The 21,431-nt window shown below is 38.7% G+C and overlaps 1 pseudogene; it reads left to right on the top strand.

Moving 5' to 3' along the window:
- Positions 1-18,586: 18,586 nt before the first annotated feature.
- Positions 18,587-20,512, top strand: LOC117707514 (kelch-like protein 7; annotated as a pseudogene).
- Positions 20,513-21,431: the final 919 nt, after the last annotated feature.

The following is a 21,431-nucleotide window of genomic DNA, read 5'->3' as shown; positions in this document are numbered from 1 at the left end:
AGGGGGAACCTAGAAGAATGGGTATGGGGAATATTTGTCCAGTCTTAGGAGAGTTGGCTGTGTCCTGCTGTCCAGGGTTTATGGAGCCCATCTGAGGATAGGTCAGGAGGAACAAGTCCAGTAGAAGTGAAGAGCTCCAAACTCAGGAGACCCTTCCTCAAGCCTCAGGACATTGTGGCCACCCAAAGATCACAAGAAACCATACCTGGATGCAATCAGCAGAGGTTTATTAGGGAAAGAGCTGGCGGCCATCGGTCTGAGCAGGTACTTGTGCTGGAGTCAAGGTCCGACCTCTTCGGCCAGTCCTTGGAGGGTTTTAAAGGGAAAAACCGCAAACCAGGGGAGTGGGAAGCGGGGTGAGGGGTTGTCAAGGATACAAAACATGAAAACGGTGGAACAATTCAGAGGTACTCACTCTAAATGATTAGTGTCATGTGGAAATCGCCCTGCATTCTTCTCAAAAATGTGGTTTTTACCATGCCATTGTGCCCTATCCTGCCATTTCAGATTACTATCTTTACTTTTTCCGGCTATAGGGCTATAGCCCCACCTAGGTGGTAGCATCTTTATCTGTAATCAGGAATGTCTTCCTGCCGTGGGCAAGGCTTGAGGAATGTAATCCAGCAAGTGTCCTTCACCTGGAATGTGAAGGCCTGAAATCTTATTTTCAGTTCCGCATTCTGTAAGGCGAAAAATCTACACATATTTCATAAAATGGCCAATATAATTTTTCACTCTACAGAAGCAGCTGTGTGGGGTACATGATTTCATCCCATCTGGGGTACCGAGTAGCTGGGCTTGTTGTGAGAGATCTTTGTGTGAAGGCAATCTATCTGCTTGAGACACAAGGTTCAAAAGTTAACAGCAACATGATTATCCAAGCCAAGTATAGCCCTGTTTCACTGTTTCCATGGAGACCCAAGACTTTGAGAAGGCAAGTAACTCAGGCCTATTGTTGATTTTAGGCCCCCAGTGTACAGGCAGGGCTGTCCCTGACATCTCATCTCTTCTCCAAGGACCGTGGTGATTCTAATCTTACCAAGGCAGGGATAGAGGCCTGACCTCCAGTAATTAAAGGGGACCTTGTAATGGCTCCAGTCCTCCTGTCCTTGTCCAGTAAGGCATAAGGGCCATACCCGTCCCGATGTCTTTTTCCTGGAGAGGGGATACTTTTGACATCAACCCCTATGCAGTCAGGCTTGTCCCTCAGGGAACCCAGAAACATATTTTTAACTTTTATTTATATTCCCTTGCAGTGCTTCACCTCACAGCCTATGCAAGAATTCAGATCGCCAGACAGAGGGGGTTCTGGGTGGCCCCTCTCTGCTTGGTCCAGGGGCAGAAGTCCCCTCTTTTAGGTTGGTGGAGGTGAGACTTGGGAACACCCTGGATAGAGTAACAGCCTAGAGTCTCATGGTCTTCCATGGCTAACACACTCTGACTAGATTTGTTATCAGATTCTTCATTATCAGAATCATAATTATTAGGCTCAAGATCTGAGTCCACTTGACAAATCAATCTTTCAGGCAGCCATCGGGCTCCATTTTCTTTTTCTGAAAAAATACAGACTGATCCACGACCTCAAATTAAGACAGGGTCAGGACCATTCCAAGAATTAGTTAGGGAGTCTCTCCATTAGACCCTGTGACTGGATGCCAGTGGCGATCTGCTGCAGACTGACCTTTAACATCAGTTTGCAGAAAATTTAAAACAAATAACACAAAAGCAAGATGTGCTTTTGGTGACCTTGGAGGGTATAATTCTCCCCGCCCCTTTAGTTTAAAAAGCCAACCTGTTTTTGTAAAACCAGGGAAGCACCAATAGTTGATTTTCCCACACTCAGAGAGTTATAAAGATATTAAAGTCTCATAAACTCTTTCATAATTTTTTGTCTTTGAGGATAATAAGGAATCTTGGTAATAAAGTTGTCAACAAAACCTCTCAAATGTTTGACTGTAGTCAAATAACTGCAATAGCCAGTTCCATTACCTATCTTAGTCTGGTATGAAACACCAAGCACAGGAAAATAATATAGGCAATAACTAATTACATTTTTAGTTGCTTCTCTTGTTAAAGTAGTTGCAACTAGAAAGCCTAAAGTGTCAAGTCACATGTACATATTTTAATTTTTTTAAATCAAAATGAGTAACATCTATTTGCCAAAATTGATTATATAAGTCCTCAAGGTTTATCATTATGAAAAAATTGAGAATACTGAAAACAAGTTTTTGCAATTTAACTTGCACACTTTTTAGAAATGCCAAATTATTGTATCAAGCTATTACTATTTTGATGCTGTAAAGAATAAGATAGTATGGCCAATTATTTGCGAGGCCTATAATCTGTCTAGTATACAAATCTGCTCTGGCATTGCCCTGGGGTTCAGGCAATCCAGTGAGCTTTTAAATGTTTTATAAAGTTAAGAAACAGTACATGTTTTTAAAATTAAGCTGTGTTTTTATAAATAACTATAAAATTTGAGAATTAGCAATATCTAAAAAGGAACAATTTTAAGCAATTATAAATCATGAACCATATACTGGCTATAAGTATATAAATTGAAAGCTTGATTTTCTAGTATTTTAAACAGTGGCTACAACACTTAATTTAATTATTTGTGCTCAAGTAGGGGAAACTCAAGAAAATAAACATGTGATCTAATTACATATACTGCCTTCTCAATAGATGAGGCATCTGTAAATACAGTAAATACAGCAAATGTCTTTTCTATGAGCTGCATGCGTAGTAAATTTCAGGAAATAAAAAAGCATCCAGAGAAAGCCTATAACAACTTATCTTTTGGATAGTGATCATCAAATTTGCTTAAAATGTTTGCCATAATAGGCCAAATATTATTTTTCAATAACCAATTTAATTGCTATTTGGAATAAGGAATAAACATTTTATTGAAAATGTTTTTAGGATTCTATCTTATAATGTTTTATTAACACAAACTTTACTTGTAGATGAAGAAGGACGAATCTACATTAATGGTTTCTTTTGCCAAAGGGCTGCTGTGGGCATATGAGTAATAATAACACAAACAGCCAACAATTTTTCATAGTCTATATAATTTGTCTGTTGATAACTAACAGCTTACTCTACTTTCCGCAAAGCTATTTTTCCTTTAGTTAATTGTCAAGGGGAATTAGGACTTGTATCTCCCTTGAGAATATCAAGCAGAGGTTCAAATCCTCTTATGGTAAGCTTAAGATGAGGTTTTAGCCAAATAATATTTCTTAACTTTTAAAAATCATTAAACACAAATCAAATTAAAAGCAAACCATTTCCTGTTTGCATGTACACCTACAAGCCAGAAGAGGACACTAGATCCCACCACAAATGGTTGTGAGCCACCACGTGATTGCTGGGAACCGAACTCTTATATTTTTGGTTGTGAGCCTAGCCTTTAACGGCTGAGCCATCTCTCCAGCCCTAACTATCTTTTATTAGAATTTTCTGTGCCACAATCTGTTTGGGATATAACTGAGGTCTCAAATATTGAAAAGATACTGCCTTTGAATCTTTTCTGGAGCAACTAGTACTCCAAAAATTTAAAGCTTGTTATATTAGAGCAAAGGCTTGCAGAAAAACTTCTTTAGAGAGCTCAGCTAATAAAATCATACAAGGAATAACATACACTAAACGATTCAAAACTCTTAATTTCTTATATTAAAGTAACAACAATATATATATATATATATATATATATATATATATATATATATATAATGTAAGGCAATTAACCATTTTGAGGCAAACCTTTCCAATGATATGAGAACCATGGATTCTCAATTAAGAGCAAATTTACTGAATGCAAACCTAACACCTTTACCAGAAATGTAAAGGAATGGTATAAAAACAAACTTCTAGATCTATAATAATTATATATGTATTTATTGAAATGGCAGCTGGAGTAGGCAAGTCAGGCTATAATGCCCCATTAGTTTTATAAATCTTAAGTTTGAACTTTGTTTTGGATTAATTCAATAACCAATCTTTTTTTTTAGCTGAGTGAGAGTATCAGATGAATGCCAAGCTGAAGGCAATCTTCTAATAATTGTTACATAACTTAAGATTAGGTCTCTTGCTAGTAATAGACTGAACCCAATATATATTAGAAGAACCAAAGCCATCTTGTCCTTTCTCTTTCTTAACAATTTGGGAGGAAGCATATGCAAAGGAACTAAAACAAGTTGAACAATTCTTTTTCCAGCAGGTAGTTACAATGCCATGGGGGAAGCAGCCATTATTTCTCCAGCATAATCATTACAACTCTTGGCGCTGAAGACTGTCTTGAATGTCTTTGGGCCTGAGGCTGACCCCTCCCCAAGGAACAAACTAGGCAATAAACAAATTCCAGAAAACACCCTTCAAGGGGCTGGTCAGGATGACCGAGGCAAAAGGAGTATTTGTCACACAAGCTTCTGCTGCACCCATTGTATATCAACTTAATTCAAATGTAAATGTTTTTAATCTTGGCCTATATCCTGAGGCCTGGCCCAGAGATTATCCTTCCTGCACCAAGGACAATGTGTCATGTGACCAGATTATTTGCTTGAGCCTGTTTTTGGGACAGTCATTTTAAAAATGACTTGAATCTCCACATTTAAAACATCTTTTATCTTTACGGTTCTGTGCAAGCATTGCTTGTACAGTGGTCCCTTGTAAGGCAGCAACCATGGACAGACCCTGATTGTAAGAGGGCCCAATTTTATCGCAAAGACGAATGTATCCATGTAAGTCTGTCTTTGCTTTGTGCAACAGGCTGCATTAGCATTCTCATAAGCCAAATGAGTAACAAAAGGAATTCCTGTTTGAGGATCTCCAAAAATTCTACCAAAAATTCTGCTTTCAGCAGCCTGTCCACGAATTTCTGGAATGGTTCCTCAGAACCCTGTTTAATACTGAATAAATTTCCACTAAGATCCCCTTTAGTAGGTAATTGATTTCAAGCACAGCAGGCAGCCATTGCAATCTATGTATACACTCCTGCAGGCAGTTTAACCTGATTAGCATTATCTTCATATTAACCTTCTCGTAGAAGCATGTTAAGATCCCAATCTGCATTGCCTGCCTGGGCATTCATCATGGCGGCTTTCTTACTGGTATCACGCCATTTTGAGCACCAAAGCAAATAATCTCCTCCTGACAAAGTAGCCTTACATATAGTTTTCCAATAGTTGGGCATTAAATTTGCTTCTATCACAGTATCCAATAAAGCTTGTGTGAAGGGGTCAGTAGACCCATATTGTGCCACAATTGTTTTTTTAACTCTTTTATCTATAAACATAACCGAGTAAAAAAATTTCAAGCTCACGATTGAACTGCCTGTCAGCTGCAGCCAAAGGAATGTTGGCAGTTAACCACAATTTTAAGTTTCCTTTGCAATATTAGCATATAACCATAATTTTTGGAAACAAAACCATTTTTAACAATGTAAGCAATCTATTTTCTCTAAAATCAACACCAAGTGGATTACTTTTATGTTACAAAGTTTGGCTGCCAGTTCTTATATATGAATGCATGATAGTGCAGCCTTTAATATCTCACTAAATAGACATTGCTTTTATATCTTTTATACATCTGGTTTTTGAATGACTAACCCTGTGTTACCAGTTTTAAGCCAGCTTTTTGTTACCAAAGTTGTAAATTTTTAATCAAACCCAATAACTTTAGGCCAATGATTTATAACCAAAATATGTAGAACATATTTATACCTTAAAACCAATTACAAACAAGAATGAAGTAACAACACATCTTATATATTTAATCCAAACAAAATTTCTCGCTTTTTCTAGCCATAATTCCAAAATAAAAGCACCTTGTCACAGAGATTTTTTCACAACAAACAACTCTTAACTTCCTTATTTAATCCAAGAAACCTGCCTGTCCCTTTAAAAGCAGCCTTTCCAGCTCAGCTTGACTTTTAGCTACAGGTGTTAAGCAAACTTATCAGCCGCTGCTCTTCATATTAAAACTGCCTTTGAAAACCAAGTTAAACTAGACCAAGTGTTGAATCAAGCAATTTTAATGATCTTTTAAACATTAAACATAGAACATAAAACATAGACGACCAATCATTCATACAACGAGACACATGGACAGAAAACACAATGAGACACGTGGACATTGGTGCACCAAGGACAAGACAATAAACAAAGAAAGCAGAACTAAGGATTTCTCTTAGTTTCTCTAAGTCTAAAACGTCTCCTGAATTTTCTCTTGTTTCTAGGAGAGCTCTGAAACAGCATTTTCATTCTTTTTGCTGGCATAACCCAGAGAGAGAACAACTGCTTTTCAAAACGCTTTCTCTCTCTGATATTCAAGATCTAGCACTTTATCCCTTTCTTTAGGAGATGTAGCTGTGGCTGCTTTCTTAGTTTTCCAATTTCTTCTAACCCTGCTTCTCTCATCTGAAGCAGCTCCCAAAGGCTGCGGGCAAATGCCCTTTTAGAATTCTCCTTTCCCGAAATTCGCTGTCACCTCCTAGGCAAAGTAGGCATCGGGTCAACACCTATTTGACCTAGACCGTACCTCCTAAAACACACTTCCTGCAAACATGGCCTCCCAAACTTAACTAGCGCTAGCTTCAATACTGTTTGCTACTTCCCAAGTGCGCAGGATACCTTCTTGTTCCCGTTTTCTGTGGAGCCCCACCTAAGACAGCGTTCCTCAGCTGATCCCCGTTTTCAAGTCCCACGTTGTGCGTGCCAATCTGTAGCCGCCCTCAGCCACAAGTCAACTGGGTTCACCTGAAAGTGGGGCTGGGAATTGAAGGGGGAAGGAGGGTGAGAAGAGATGAGGCCAAGACAAAGTTCTCTGATCAAGGCCCCAAGCTTTAATGTTCAGCTCTCAATTTAAAGGGAAAGACCCAACCCACAACCCCTCCTGGTTTCAGATGGGTGGGATAATCCATAGTCCATTCCAGGTCACGGCCAGAGATGTCTCAAAGCAAGCCCAGGGGCAGTTCTGCTTCTGTGTTCTGGGCAGCCAAGGTGGGTAACTCCACCTAGATCCTGTCGCTTGACCTTGTTGTGGTAAACAAGGTCTCTCAGGCCTGCTCATGGTGGGGGGAAGGGTACAAGATACTTCCTTTTGTAAATGGAATTTTAAATGTTATTTAGTAACTCTATTAGTTATTAACATGACCCAACTAGTTTACCAATAATTGAGACAGACTCCTATGGGTTTCTAAATCAGCTTTAGTACAATTACTGGGTGAATTACTCCAATCAATTTTTCTACATGCTAGACTGTTAATTGCCTAGCTGTGTTTCCCAAATACTTGCTGTTTAAGTCTCACCCAGGTTATTTTTACTCCATCAGTCTATTCTCAGGAAGCATTTGACTTGGCCACATGCTCTTGGTCCTAACATTTAATGGAGACTTCCTGTTTCTCCATCTTTTTTCTCTTCCTCCCTCCTTCTTTCTCCTTCTCTCTCCTTCTTCCTTCTCTTTCTCTTTTTCTGATCCCTACCTCCAATCCCCAGCCCAGTAACTAAAACCCTGCTTACCTCTATTCTCCCTAGTAATTGGCTTTAGCCACTTTTATCTAACCAATACTTTTAAATTAGGGAGCAAGGATTACACAACAAAGGCTCATGTGCAGGAATATCTACTTGTTGGAGGCACCCAGATCTTGGGGTTTAGAATTTAGCATTTGTATAAACACTATTAGACCAACTGCCATCACTCTCCAACAAGGCCTCACCTACTCCAACAAAGACATGGCTCCTAATTCATGTCAAGTAGTTATTCCCTAATAACCAGGCATCCAAATATATAAGCCTACAGAGGCCATTCTTACTAAAACCTCTACATCTGCTCTTCGGAGTCTGCCCAAGAAGAGCAAAATATATACATAAATAAACATAAATGTATACATACATAAATATTTATGGGAACAAGACTCACTGTGGTTTTAAAAAAAGCAAACTGAAATTGACTCAAATATTCATCCAGTAGTGAATAGATTTGAAAAATGTAATGTAACCATAAAATGAATATCTTCAGTAAGCACGAAAAATAATGTACTGATAGGTGCTCCCAAAAATGAATCTCCTAAAAGCAGTCCCAGCAGTGCTTATGGAGGAATGTACTTCTACCCCAATTTCAACGTTGCAGAATGTTCACATGTATCAAAACACAAAGCATTCCCATAAAGGTGTAGTTTTATTCGACAATTTAAAATTTAAATACTGTGCTCTATAAAGGTAGATAGACACAGAATACCTATTATATGATTCAGTTATGTGAAATACCCTAGAAAGACAAGACAACAGCAGTTGAGTGCCTATTGCTGGAAGCAGGGAGATGGAGTAACTGGGGACAGGCACAAAGTTATTCTAAAGTAATGAAAATACTCTACAGTTAAATCACCAGCTATGACAGTACAACTCTGTAGGTATGATATGCTGAATTTTCAGAATATACACCTTAAACAGTGAATGGAAAGTCCATCTCAATAAAGTTATTTTTAAACAGAGTGTTGTGATTGGGATAAGAATGACTCATATATTTAGATACTAGGTCCCCAGTTTATAGAACTGTCTGGGAAGGATTAGGAGGTGTGGCCTTGTTGGAGGAAGTGGGATACTGGGGTTTGCCTTTGAACTTTCAAAAGCTCACACCATTCGCAGACTATCTATCTATCTATCTATCTATCTATCTATCTATCGATCTATCTATCTATTTATCATCTCTCTCTAAGTATCTACCTATCTCTGCTTCTTACTTATAGATAAGGATGTAAATTCTCAACCACTTCTTCAGAGCCATGAATGCCTACCTACTGCCATGCTTCCCACTATAATCGGCATAGACTTCAATCTCCTGGAACAATAAGCTCCCAATAAACTCTTCTGTAAGTTTTCTTGCGTATAATGTCTTTTCATAGCAGTAAAAATGTAACTAATATAGAGCCTATTTAATTTAGCACTTTTATTGCCTACCCACTCTATTCAAAGTCCTCTCTGAAATGTTTCTTAATTGAAGCATCACATGACCATGTAGCTCATCTACTTCTGATTTACATAACTGTCAGGTAAAAAGCAGAAACTTAATTGCCTCAAAATCAGTCTTATTATCATCTCCACTGATTTTAAACAACCACAGTGCCTTTATGAGTAATGTCACTAAAAATGTGTAACTTCAAAATTCCATCAGCAATAAAAAATTGTAACACTGAGCTTTGCCTTGCTCTTTCTCTTTATGATACATGGTGCATCTAGTCCTAGCTATACCTCTGCTGCAAGGTATAACAGAATGTTCTCACCTTTTATTTTAAAGCAAGCTGATAATAGCTTTTTATTTAAAAAAATCATCTGTGTACCTTATGTATAGAAACTTAAAAGGCCAAGCTCATAGGTGTTGAGAATAGAATGGTAGTTTCCAGTGGTGAGAGGTAAGGTACATGGGAAGATATGAGTCAAGGGATGAATAAGGTCTGAGGTTCTAAATCAGTAATTATGTTAAACAAATAATAAATTTGTAACTGAAAATTATTAAGAGTAGATCTTAGCATACACAAGGAAGAAAAAATATTTTTAAAAGAGTCTGTCAATCAGGGAATTTTCCTGTTTAACTTTTTAAAATATGGAGATGAACCATCCTCGGGATAAGATAGAAAGCAAAAGTGAGAAGCATGATGTCCCATACAAATAAACATCAGTTTAGAGATGTAATTTACATCATGTCAACATGTTCATTCCATGTTTAAACATTTTTATTATTGACATTTCTCCCAGGAACTCAGAACTCAGAATCACATTACTGGTATAAACATTTTCAGGGGAAACCTTTGCCTTATGTTTTTGACAGTTCTATGCTGAGTATGTGGATTTGTTTTTTTAGCAGGCTTCTTTAAACACATTACAAAAAGGGGGAGGGGGAGTGAACACTACACTCACATAGACAAGGAAGTTTTTTACTCTGGCTAGTGGAGTGTTACACCAAAGCAAAAAATGTCAAAGAATATTTTTTAAAAAGGGTTCTGGAGCTCACAGTTAAACAGTCTGGCACTGGTACTACAGCAGGAAAACACAGCAGAGCAACAAAGTGCTGGGCCAGCTAGTTCCATCTCTGTTTATCAGTAGCTAGCTATTCAACATAACCGCTGACTATGTGAACAAATACAATATGGCTCTAGAGAATTTCCCACTTTCTAATATAGTAATGAAGTTTGAATAAATGCCTTCTTGAGGGAATCCGGACCATACATGTTGTCATTTCTCAGGGACCCCCTTCCTGGAATATCTTCTGTTTCTATCTACATCTGGTAAAATTCAAGTTCTTCAATACTGAAACAAAGAGATAATGGAAAAATTTGAGCAAAATCTGTAGTTTAGTGCATAATTAGTTATCAGTGTTAATGTCTAAGTTTTGGTGAGTGTGCCAAGCATAATATAATGGAAGGGCAATTGGTAACAGGAAGAAGATCTGGGTGAGGATTATACAGAAATTACCTTCGCAAGTTCAGGGGAAAACAACAACCTCTGTTGGGTTTGAATTGGAAGGAATCCTTATAAAAGACAAAGTACTTATAAAAACTAAGTGTAAATTTGCTAATATTATAAAATATATACATGATATAGCCAAAGGGTGAATAATCTTCAAAGAAATGACTTTGGAGTCTATCTTCTCGAGAATCCAAAAAAAAAAAAAAAAAAAAGAAAGAAAGAAAACAAAGCATAGTAGATGTTCAGAGAAGTGATCAGACAAAAAGAAAAGAATTTTGGCAATTTGGAGGAAAGAAAATAAATGGCAGAAAAAGCACAATTAGTAAGGCTTCTTAATATAATAAATAAACGCCCTAGTTCCAAGTGCAGGTCAGGCAGGAAGTACAGAAGTAATCAGAGGTTAATCACTGCTACCTTAGTAGGCAAGAGACCTTTGTGTATCTGTATCATACTTTCAGGGAAATGGTAGGAAGAAGAGAGTTGCTGCTTAACATTGTCTTGAACTCAACAGTGCATTTTAAAGTAGTATATTCTGACCCTAACCTAAGGCTTCTGGAAATACAATTCATGTCACAATAAAACCCTTAAAGTTGTAACTAAACTATGGAGCAATTGCTAAAATTAACACAGTAAGAAAATGTCAGGAGCCATAATGGAACAAGCTAATAATTAGCAGGTGATCATCCTGAAATGCTTGCCTTGGATTGTTATATAACCTGTGACAAGTGAGTCCTTATCCAGCAAGGCTGTAAAGAACTTATTTTAGAAAAGATTCCTGTTATTAATATGATTTTCCTATTATTATTATTATTATTATTATTATTATTATTATTTAAACATATGTAACAATCACTAAGAATAGCACACCCCTTTGGAGCAGGTTTCTGCAAATCCACGAAGATGTACTGTCTTGTAATGATGCTATATGGACAAATAGATGACTTCCTAAGTCTTAATGATGATCCTATAAGAATTCCTAAAATTACATCAATGAGTATTAAGCTCTTTTATAGTAGGACTGCTTTTAGGTCCCTTTCTAATAGTCAAAACTGCAATGAGAACTCTGTCAGTCTCCTGAGTGTCATCAGTTAATTGCCCTTATATAGTAACCAGACTTTCACCTGCTCTGAGCACATTCCAAGAGGTTGTAGAACAATTAACCAAAGTTCACTAAAAGGAAGCTCACAATTTATTATAGCTGCTAGGACAGAAGATAAAATATTGCCTGGGTTTGTCTATACAAAACTTCACTAATTTCTTAGTTATAGTTTTAAACCTTCAGTGAAGCTGTGGAGCTAGACAGGTGATGGATGTTTAGCCAGATTACTCCTAATGGATATGCATGTAAACATTTTCTGTTGCAAATTTCTATTTCAATTTACGATGTGATTTTTGGTGTGAACTTGTGATGAACTTTGAAACATGTGACCATGTACTCTGAAAGATGCATAAGTACTGAAGACAAAGAGAGTAGTAGTCATAGTAGAGTAGTCATAGTGCACCATTTGGAGCCATTTGTCCCTTCCTTTCCTTTTCCTCTGCCTAGAATCCTTTCCTTTAGAATTTTTTTCTTATTAGAATTTTTTCCTTTTCCCCACTCAGGACCTTTCCACTTTTACCCTTAGATAGCTTTCATAGGAAATGTTTTACACTTAGTAATAAACTCTATAATAATTTCTCTAAGTGTTTTTTTTTTCTTCCTGCGACCTCACGCCAGCAAGCATAAATCAGAGCCCAGCAATTCCTGCTGAGAGAGTACAAAAGCTATTTGCCTAGTCCTCTGCTGGGTTTTGGGCTGAGGTGCTAAATGCCTGAAACTGCAGTTTCTGGCCAGAGGATACCAGTGGGCAGGTCAGCTACAGTGGCATACTGAGTAAACTTTTCTAGCATAGATAAATAAACTTTATTATACAGCAATTCTAAATATCTTGTAAGACCAAAATCTTATCCCAAATCTGGTAAGAACCTAGGTCTTACCCCTCCTTTCCCCACCGACCCTCTTCCCCTGTCCACTGCCTCAAGAAGAACCAACAAGAGAAGAAGAAAGAAGACTCTTCTGGCAAGAAAAGTCTCCGCATCATATTTCACCCATTGTAGATATGATTCTTTTTGTGGTATCTGCACTTAGACTATGGGGAGACAAACAGTTTTGTATTTTATTTGCTTTTGTGGCCTTTTATTTTCTTGCAACACATATAATCCTCCCATTTTTATCTCTGGTACATGTGCTTAGTTTCACCTGAAATGAAGGTAAAATGAGTTAAATTTAGAAATATGAGTTTAAATCCTAGTTTACCAGCCTTGGTCAGAGGGTTTACTGTTCTTTAGCCTTGGTTCTTCATCTGAAATAAAATGAGGACAATAACTTGCACAAATAAGTAGTATACACATGAGGAATTTTCATAATGCTTGCAGTGAGTGCAGCTGATTATCCAGAAACTTAAGTCCCCGACTGTGCCCTGCCCATCACTGCTGCATTCAGTTTCTTGGCACAGGGACTTTTTGGTTTAAATTTCCAGAAACTCAAAATATAGATAGATGCTCAGAAGTGGGTGGGTGATATCAATCATTGCCTGATGTGAGTTTCCAAGTGTACTTGTTGCTTTTCAATTCCTATGTTAAAACACCATGGCCAAGGCACCCAAGGTTAATGACATTCCAAAAGGAACAAGTCCGTTGCTGCATGGCTATGATGGGGTGCCTACCAGAGCAGACTACTCAGACATAGTGTATAGCCGCTTAAACTCTCTTGTCCAGCCACCTGGGACTACACTCAGGTATCCGGGGCCCAAGAACAGTGTCAAGTGTTTAGAGTAAGGGGTTTTGAAGGCAAAAACCACATCCTGGTATATTGCTCTGCAGCTGCAGGCGAGTGGGGTTTACCCAAAGGAGCAGTTTAACAGAAGCTAAGATTAGTTAGCTGAGGTATCTTCACCTCGAGTTCCTAGAATAGAGTTCAGTGATTTTCCACAGAATTCTCCATCAAGAAACTCCAATTCTAGTGAAATATAAAATGCCTCAGAAAGAATACAAGATGGATGAAACACTGCAATGTCTTACTCTGTCACAGCATGACATGGCGGGGGGCGGGGAGGGGGAATGGTGACAGGAGTTGGAAGCTGAAAACACACATCTTAAACCACAAGTGCAAAGCAGAAAGAGTGAACTTGAAGTGGCTCAAAGTCTTTAAGCCCTAAGTTGCCTCTTCTCCCCAACAAACACACACATACCTGTGATGTACTTTATCTAGCAAGACCATACCAGTAAACCTATCCAAACATTCATCAACTGAGGACCAAATACTCAAATGTCAGAGACTGTGGGATTAATTTATCATTCAAATCATCATAGCCAGTGAGTGAGCCAATGCAGCATGGGAGTATGTTTCTGGGTCTGTGAACCTGCCAAACCTTTGCTTCTACTCAGTATTTTGCTCCAGGTTATTAGTGTTCTCCTTGCAGTGTTTGGATTCCCAAAAGGAAATAATCATGGTGCATTCTATCAAAGGTTCTTGTCAACTTACAGTAGAAGGCAGAAAAGGCACCACCACCACCCCTACTCCACCCCCACACTTAAAGTTAATGAGTAAGTCTGGACTGTTTTTCTTTTCTGTTTCACTCTTAAACAGACCGGTGCCTCTCATTACCACTTCAAAGCTCAAGCCACATTTTGAAAGTCTTGGTAGCTTTTTGAGAGGATGTTGTTAGAAATCCCCAGTGCTTCCACAAATAAACCATTATCAAATTCTAAATCAGACAGTTTGTTGCAACCCCGTGTTGCTAGTCTTACTTATGTGTTTTTGGAGCTTACAAGAAATCGATAGTGTTAGAATAAGAAAGGGTACCAGATTCATTTCATAATGAATAATGCTCAAATGTTTTCTGATATTAGCTCAGTTACTCTCTCATTCCTTCATTCTCTAAAAATATGAGTGATTGAACCTTGTACCTAGTGGCTACTAATGTACAAACTAAAAACACAACCCTCAGTAAAACTACAGTCCTACTCCAAAGGAGCACACATCTTTTAGGGAGACAAAGTTATAAAAGACATCATTGTAATTCATTGTGGAGTGTGTGATAATTGAAATGTTCTAGGACATTATGGTATCACAAAACAGAATTTCACTCTGCAAAGACAAAGATGTCATACCAGTCAAAGTATCCTTGGAGAGACGATGACTAATTGACTTTAAAGGCATAGCTAGTTCCCCTAAGAACTATTGAAACTATTACTGACCCTGGGAATCAAGCACATATATTCTGTTGTAATTAATCTGAAGTGTTGCCTAGGCATGAGCAGTTGAAAGCTATAGCATTCCAAAGAATGAATAGAAACTAGCCAGGCTGAAAACAAAGTGGGGAAGGACATGAAGAAAGGACATAGTGAGCATAAGACACAGGAGTGCATCTTTGAGGCAAGACAGACCTTGCTGTGTGACCAGGAGGACATTTATTTCAGGCTGTGAGTACAGACTTCAGGAAAGATAGGTAGGAGTTAGGTCTGCCTACAGAGAGAAATATTATGGCCAGAGTTTCATCAGTGTGTTATCTGAGTGGAAGCAAGTAGACAAGTTAAGAAAGCCAGATAAAGAGAGATTAACAGTAGATCTTAAAACAGCATTGGGAAATGGTTCCTAAAAGTAGTTTTTAAAAGCCATATTAGGATATCTCAAGTATCACATACATTTGTTAAGTTAGGGGAAGAGAGAAATCTGAAAACGGGCGATGGAGATTAATACCTGCTGAGAAAGAAGGCTACAGTAGCTAAAGGAGGAAATGCAGTGTGTTCAGTTCACAGAAAGATTTTGAGATTCCTGTGGAGTGTTCAGGTGGATAGATGGCATTGGGACATCTGGTCTAGGTTATAATCTGGGTAAGAATAGGGATCTTAACTCATTTAAGGTTGTTTTGCTTTAGGTTTCAGCTGAATTAGCAAATAAGCAATTCAAGATAAAGATACATAGGCTGGTGGTGGTCCTTGTTATCTCCATTGTATGATAAGTATTCATTTGAACATTTGAAAGAAAAACTGACAAAGTAATGGACTGGCTGATTTTTTACTTTGACCGTATCAGAATACCAGTAGCTTATGGGAACATCTATACCCACAGTTCTGTTACTCCACAAACCATATGTCATAGGCTGACCATCTGAGTTCTGAGGTTGAAATTCTAAATATACTAGCAAAGGGAAATGCACCTTATCTGTCCATGTTAGCTTAGGTATGCATAGCTCTTTGGTTCTTTTTGTTATATTCCAATGCCCAGTAATATCCAGTGGTCATCAGATAAGGACCAGGCCTTCCTATGAGATCACTATAAGGTTATGAACAAATTAAGTCATAGACTAAACAGACAGAAATGTAGTAAGATTCTGCCTCTCTGTTGTCATTATAAACCACTTTAAGAGTTATTGGGTTTTAAAAGTCAATATTACTGTTATCTGTCACAGTTGGGAGTCTATGGCTATGAATGTTGGATTATTCTTTATTACAAATTGAGGAACCACAGACACTGGGGGATTGGGCTGCACATGTAAAATGGCCACTTGCAAGCTGCCTTTTGCTGGCCTCTGCTGAGGCCAGCACACTCATAAATAGTCCCCTGACAGCTAGGTACAGATATAGTGAGGGCAGTTAAAGGACACATGCAGAACGGGCAGAAAGATGCACCATCTTCTGTTCTCCACACAGCCAAGGGCACCTTCCAGACTCAGAGAGTCACAAGAAACAACTTCCATATTTTGGTGAGGGGAGGCCAGAGGCACATTACAGATAATTTAGTCTTTTTTCAGAAATTCAATCTCTGTGGACTGACTATTGAAAACATCATCTTCCATAATTAGGGAGCAGGGCCAGAACAGTCACACTTTTTTTTTTTCAGAATGCTGACATCTCTGTTCTTTGTTCTTTTTGCTGTTTCACAAATACATTTGATGAAAAGCTTTATCAGACGCAAGTCAAAGTCATTTCAGAGAAAGAGTTTAGCTTTGTTCTTTGAATGTCCAGTATATATGTAGTTTTCCATTATTTATGAAATAATAGCAACATGCACATATCATAATAAGGTTCTAGGAGCTTGCCCTGTATACCTTAGAGTAGTCTCATAATAAACTTGCTCCTGAAACCACACAGATGAAAGTAAACTATTAAATATGAAAATTTTAGCCTCAGCAGTAAATTTAAAGTTAGAAAATTCAATTTAGTAAATGTCTAGATAAACATTTTGGGCTGATTACCCACTTAAGAAATTAGACTGAATGAAATAACTCTGGTGGAAGGTGATGCTGTAAGGACAACAGTGATTTCTGGTCAATCCTCTGGATTCATCAACATGAAAGGGGTCTTTTGTGAAAGGCAGACCGTGACTACCTTGCCTACCTTGGCTACATTAAGAGAAAAGCTGGCTAGCAATCTATTTTAAATGCAGGGAAGCAGTCTAGTTGGGTTGTAATTAAGTGTTCTCACAAGTACTGGCAACACAAGTCATTGTGACATTAGCAAATGCATTTCAGTGAATTATGCCCAGAATACAGATACTTGGGGCTTAAGAGGTGCATGCAAGATATGGAAGTAAAAGCTTTAGAGTATCTGTAAGAAAGTGAAGATGTGGTGGTGGAGGACACTTGTCAGAGCCTTTACTATGATTCTTTGCTATGTGCAGAGACTTGTTCAAGATGCTCAAGAAAAAAGATACCCCTTGCCAAGATGTTAGTAGGGGAAAGGGGGAAAGAAGAAAAGAGCAAGATTAATGAATTATCTTTAAAAGAAGAGAAGGAGAAGAAAGAAGAAAGGAAAGGGGAAGGGATGGAGAAAGCAAGGGAGGAAGGAGAGGAAAAGAAGGAAGGAATCTCTTAAGGAAAGGAGACAGATGTATCTACAGTTTCAAATGAGTGGTACATTTACAAATGTGTGCTTTAGTTTATTTATTTTTAGAAATATTTTTATTTAAAAGTATTTTCAAACATAGGGATTCTTTGAGAACTCCACATATGTATAGAATATATTCTGGTTGTACCTACTCCAATTTCTCCTCCAACTCCTGTTGGACCTGTCCCATGACATCACCCTCCCAATCTCATATCCTCTGTGTCTAATTACTGCTGCCCATGTATTTAATTTTAATTGCATATAACATAACTCATTTCTTATGACATATTTATGCTAACTTAGCTTGCCCAACACCATTCTGTCCCCTCCCATTCCCTTTTCCATTATCATGTCATATGTGTTCTATTAACTTTTACCTCTCTCCGCAAGGACCTTTGTCCCCTCTCATGGCTCCCTTCCTAGTTTACTGGTCTTGACACACACACACACACACACACACACACACACACACACCATGCAAACACACAGACAGAAGCTAGGATCCACATAATATGAGAGAACATGTGCAATTTCTTTTGTTTTGTTGTTGTTGTTGTTGTTTTGTTTTGTTAGTTTGTTTGATCTGAGGTTGCCATACTTTTTATTCTATTAAATTATCGTCTTTCTTTGCCTGCGTCTTTACCTGTAGGTGAACGGGAGGCAACTTTACTCATTTCCTCAAGGCAACTGCATAATGGAAGCAGGTTTCTATAAGACAATCCACTGCCAAGTTTCTGTGTTTGAAGGCTAGAGGAACCCTGCTGGGTCTTGTTTGGTGAGTGATGTAGCACTAAGTAGCTTCAAGAGGAGAGACTGAAAATAGGGATGAACAATGAAATTTACAGTAGCTTAGGGTAGGTATATCTTGAGAAAAGGACAACTAGTCACTGGATGCTCTCCAGAGATGACTGGTATTACAAGAAACAACAGGGACAAAAAGGGCCTGGGATGGAAGTAGAATCATGACCCATATCTCAGAGAACAAGAGAAGATCTTAGAGCTATCAGGCTTTGTCTTGGCCCTCCGATTTGGCTTCTGTGGTATCAACAGCAACCATGACAGTTGGGAGACACTGTGAATTAGGCCTAATCATGTTCCCTCGACCCTTGAACAACCTCAGAACAATGAGGGGAGTGATTCTCACAGCTCTAGGGAACAGACGTTCAAAGGCTGACTTGAAATTTAATTTGGGAGCTCCCGACTGCTGCGTGTGGTGGGTAAACTGTCGCTGCTAACCCGTGGAGGGCAAAGAGAGGATGGCCACCTCCAATGTGGAGAAGAGTAGCAAGAAGAAAACCGAGGAGAAACTTGCGGCTCGTGAAGAAGCCAAGCTGCTGGCGGGGTTCATGGGCATCATGAACTACATGAGGAAACAGAGAACTTTATGCGATGTGATCCCCATGGTTCAGGAAAGAAAGATACCTGCTTATTGTGTTGTCCTGGCTGCAGCCAGTCACTTTTCTAACTTAATGTTCACAACTAATATGCTTGAATCTAAGTCTTTTAACGTAGAACTCAAAGATTCTGAACCTGATATTATTGAACAACTGGTGGAATTTGCTTATACTGCTAGAATTTCTGTGACTAGCAACAATGTTCAGTCTTTGTTAGATGTAGCAAATCAGTACCAGATTGAACCTGTGAAGAAAATGTGTGCTGATTTTTTGAAAGAACGAGTTGATGCTTCAAATTGTCTTGGTATAAGTGTGCTTGCAGAGTGTCTGGACTGTCTTGAACAGAAGCAACAGCCAACGACTTTATTCATCAATATTTCACTGAAGTTTACAAAACCGATGAATTTCTACAACTTGATGTTAAGCGAGTAGCACATCTCAGCCAGGACATCCTGGCTGTGAGAGCAGAGGATCAGGTTTATGATGCTGCCATGAGGTGGTTGAAATATGATGAGCCTAACCACCAGCCATTTATGGTTGATATCCTTGCTAAAGTTGGGTTTCCCCTTATATCGAAGAATTTCCTAAGTGAAACTGTACAAGCTGAACCACTTACTCGAGATAATCCTGAATGTAACGAGCGCCCCCAAAATCCCTTTTTGCCCGCGAATAAGGACAGGGAAGCGGTAATCGGGTGTACTGCCACGAGGACCTTTTATTACTCCACACGATAAAGCAGAAAGACAGAAGAAACTGGAAGAGGCTCGTTTAAATACACCCTAGAGTGACGTATTCACTTCTGAATGGCTGTTTGCTCACCACCCAATATTACGCCTCGGGATAGGCCAGTGACTTGGCGCTCTTTCTGCTTAGCAGCTGCGCAGAATAATTGTTTACTGCTGGGGAAACATGAGGCCAGCGCCATCTTGGAAAATGCACGTGTGTAGCCACTGAAACAGCGGCTCACTACACCTGAATGCCTTAAAATGGTGATAAGTGGAATGAGGTACCATCTACCATCTCCTGAAGATCAAGAAGAACTTGCAGGTGGCACACAGCCTAGAAGAAAGAAACATGATTACCGCATAGCTTTATTTGCAGGCTCCCAACCACAGTCATGTAGATATTTTAACCCAAAGGATTACAGTTGGACAGACATTCGCTGCTCCTTTGAAAAACAAAGAAATGCAGCATGTGTGTTTTGGGACAATGTAGTACACATTTTGGGAGGTTCCCAGCTTTTCCCCATAAAGAGAATGGATTGATGCAATGTTGTAAAGGATAGCTGCTATTCCAAACTGGGCCCTCCAACGCCTCCAGACAACCTGGCTGCCTGTGCTGCAGAAGGCAAAATTTATACATCTGGAGGTTCAGAAGTAGGAAAGCCAGCCCTAAATTTGTTTGAGTGCTATGATACAAGAACTAAGAGTTGGCACGTGAAGCCCAGCATGCTGACTCAGTGCTGCAGCCATGGGATGGTGGAGGCAAATGGCCTGATCTATGTTTGTGGCTGAAGCTTAGGAAACAATGTTTCTGGGAGAGTGCTTAGTTCCTGTGAAGTGTATGATCCTGCCACAGAAACATGGACTGAGCTGTTTTCAATGATTGAGCCCAGGAAGAATGATGGGCTGTTGTTTGTGAAGGACAAGATATTTGCTCTCAGTGGTCAGAATGGTTTAGGTGGTCTGGACAATGTGGAATATTACGCTATCAAGTTAAATGAATGGAAGATGGTGTCGCTGATGCCATGGAGGGGTGTGACAGTGAAATGTGTAGCAGATGGCTCTGTCATCTATGTCCTGACATGTTTTCAGGGCATAGGCAGATTGGGGCCCTATAATAGTCTATTAACCCCTATAACCCCTAAACCTCTCAATAACAAAAAACAAAAAACAAACACAACACAACAAACAAAAAACCCAGGGTCAGATGGTTTTTTACTACAGAATTCTAGCAGATTTTCAAAGGAGAGCTGATACCAATACTTCTCAAAGTATTCCACAAAACAGAAAGAACATTGCCAAACCCATTCTATAAGGCCATACTCACCCTGATACCTAAACCACACAAAGATTCAACAAAGACATGAATTTAAGAACAATTTCCTTTAGGAACCTTGATGCCAAAATACTCAATAAAATATTTTTATACCAAATCTAAGAACACATCAAAAAGATTATCCATCCATCAAGTAAGGTCCATTATAGGGATGTAGGGATGGTTCAGTATATGAAAATTCATCAACATAATCTACCATATAAATAAACAAAGGAAAAAATCACATAAGCACCTCATTAGATACTGAAAAAGCCATTGATGAAATCCAGTGCCTCTTAATGTTGAAAGAGTTGAAGAGATCAGAGATACAAGTGTATACCTAAACATAATAAAGCCAATATATAACAAGCCAATAGCCAACATCAAACTAAATGGAAAGAAACTTAAAACAATTCGACGAAAATCATGGATAAGACAAGGCTGCCCACTCTCTCAATATCTATTTAACATAGTACCTTCTAGCAGAAAATAAAACAAACAAACAAAAAACAAACAACCCCCCCCGAAAAAAAACACCAACCCACACTAGTTCCAGCTGCTCTCTGGCCCCAGCTGTCTCACTGCCTCAGTGGCTAGCCCCATGCAGCAACTACCCATCTCGAAGGTCTCTAGCTACAGATTATAACCCAGTAAAATCAAAACTCTAGAG

This window comes from Arvicanthis niloticus, chromosome 4 (assembly GCF_011762505.2).
Source record: "Arvicanthis niloticus isolate mArvNil1 chromosome 4, mArvNil1.pat.X, whole genome shotgun sequence".
NCBI lineage: Eukaryota > Metazoa > Chordata > Mammalia > Rodentia > Muridae > Arvicanthis > Arvicanthis niloticus.
The sequence above is the reverse complement of the archived record's forward strand: the minus strand, read 5'-3'. Positions and strand labels throughout refer to the sequence as shown.